A 2,500-nucleotide genomic window follows, 5' to 3' on the forward strand; every position below is an offset into this window, starting at 1 on the left:
CGTCGGAAGCGTCAGACGGTGGGGAACTTCTTTGAAGGAATAATCATAGCAGTCATGATCAAGACAGCCACTCTGTCACAAGCAGATGTTAACGATGAAGAACTGCAAACTTTGTTTAAAGGAGTTGGAAGCTTCTTACTTGAAGCCTAACCACAGTGAGTGGAGATGTTAACCGTGAACCTAAGAAAAAAACAAAATAATAGATTTTGTACCGGTAGGGCAAAGAAAGCTACGAAGAGATTAAATGCACCCACATCGCGCAGATGTCACGATCTCCCTTGCTGACTCCATGCATATTTTAATCAGGGTGGGGTAGAGAGAATAAAAGGAAAAAGAAACATCCCTCAATCCAAAATACTTCAAAAGCCACACAAATAAAACCACATTTAGAAGTTATGTTTCCAACACCATTTTTTTTTAATTGACTCAGTATATATGTACCTTAACTTAAAATACAAGTTGACTAGAAGTCCGGCTTTGATTAGTTAGTAGGGAGCTTAAACACGGAGCGATCCTATAAAAGGGAAAGACACGCCCCCTTTGAAGCGCTTTGTTGGCTTCCAAACGGATCAGTATAATGGTGGATGACGTCGGTAACGGTCGAGGAAAAAAGAGAGAAGAACTATCGTTTGTAAAATCGAAGAGGGAATCGATTTATCAATAAAAATAAGCTAAACGCTAACTATAAATCTTGTAAAACACCAGAAATTAGCGAGATTAACGATAATAACGGAAAGTAATCAAGTTTCGTTGCCGCAATCGAAAGATTATACGAAACTTACCTCGAAATTCGAAAACCTTCTACCAAATACACGGTACAAAGATCGAAACCATTATAAACTGAAGCCTGCGACGAACTGGACATGTGTATCCCTCCATCTGAACATGCCGATAACCAAAACTAGTCTGTGTTGTTCGCCAAAACTGGTGGGATTTTCAAAATTTGGCAGATGTTTTCCGCTGAACGGCCGCTCGAGTCGTCATGTTGGGTTCAAGTTCATTACCGCCTGTGTATCTATCGATCACGTACGTGAAAACTAACTCTACTAATCCGCTGGAAGTGGCAGTAATAAATTCTAAACTTCTATGCACAAGTCAAAATTAAAAACATCTAAACACATTTCGTACGTGATCATGCATATTTGCATAATTTGCTAATTCGAAAAATCACCAAAGATATAAACAAAACACGACCTGATGTTGCTCTCATGTATCTTATGGATGAAATGATAATGGTAATCGCTCTCACATCAGTATTAAAATTAGCCAGCACTAAATATATTGTAAGTTTATACAGTAAGCAATAGAGAGGCCGACTTCAAAAAGATTACCAGCTCCGTCGTCTTGCGTGCGATCGCTCGCCGCTTGAGACACTTCACTTTTCTCCTCCGTTGCCCGCTCCGTTGTTTCTTCTAGGCTTCGCTTCCGCGACTTTGTGTCTTTACTTTAACAGCTCTCCCCCACTAAACGACACAAAGGATCGAAGCGATTCCATCTCGGAAGCCGGTTTCAGAAGATTACGAACTTTATGTTATCCTAATCATTTCGGAAATATCTCGAAAGGATAAGATTTTACCAGCCGATAAATGAATTTCCGATCTCAAAATAGACGGATAAATTAACTTTCTAAATTCTTCTTCTGTAGCCTTTGGATTGATTTTGAACAAAATAATTCGAACTAAAACAGCTTTTCCGCCGACTCTTCACGTCAGTTGCGGGAACTTAACGTGCTAAAAATAAGACCTTTGGTAATCAACCAATCCGATACGCGCGTTTGGGATTTTTGATTGACAGTCTGAACCGTTCAGCCTGGTCTTATAGGATCGCTCTGTGTTTAAGATCCGACGACGGCGGGTGTCTGCGACGGTAGCTATGACCGTGGAAAACTGGCGAGAGGCCGCCGTCGTAAGGCGTGAAAAGTAAACCTTAAGAAACCGACCTTAGGACGGCTGCGAGTTGAAGAAAGGGTTCAAAAATTTTTATTGTAGTTATAGCTTCCTTTAGATCGCCTCGTGGCCCTCTACTTGAAAGCTTCGACGACGGAGAAATTTCAGAGGGCGGATTTCTTCACTTGTACGATTAAAATAGGTCGAAAAATACAGAATTTTTCGTTTTCTTCTACCCATTCCATAAAGATTCTTTCAATGCAAGTAACAAGACAATGTGTAAATATGCGTACAGACAATTCCAAACCAGATTTAAAACAAACTTTTGTAAATATAACAATTCGTTTAAGAAGGCGAGTCCGAGAATAGAAATCATCGCACCATTCCAGAGCCATAATCGCGTCGTGACACGACATGATTATGACTTTGGAATATAGTTGAAATATTGTATCTTCTTCATTAAATGCTGCATAGACCAAAACTTGGTTCTGCGATGATTTCTATTCCCGGACTCGCCTTTTTCCTTGTTAATTCAAAACTGTGGGATGGATCTGGATCAAAACAAGCTCGATTTTGTGTTATCAACAAACTGAGCCGAGATTAATGTTGCATGT

The 2,500-nt window shown here is 40.0% G+C and overlaps 1 protein-coding gene and 1 pseudogene across 1 annotated transcript in view; one reads left to right on the forward strand and one right to left on the reverse strand.

Moving 5' to 3' along the window:
* Positions 1-2,500, forward strand: part of LOC146463148 (zinc finger MYM-type protein 1-like) — a 29,391-nt pseudogene that overhangs the window by 6,348 nt on the left and 20,543 nt on the right.
* Positions 394-2,500, reverse strand: part of LOC146463149 (perlucin-like protein) — a 47,999-nt gene continuing 45,892 nt past the window's right edge. The window contains exon 4 of the transcript XR_014856960.1: positions 394-441. The gene's annotated coding sequence lies outside the window, so the exon portion shown is untranslated. The remainder of the gene's footprint in view (positions 442-2,500) is intronic.

This window comes from Pavona decussata, unplaced genomic scaffold, assembly GCF_977016875.1.
Source record: "Pavona decussata unplaced genomic scaffold, jaPavDecu1.1 SCAFFOLD_180, whole genome shotgun sequence".
Taxonomy (NCBI): domain Eukaryota; kingdom Metazoa; phylum Cnidaria; class Anthozoa; order Scleractinia; family Agariciidae; genus Pavona; species Pavona decussata.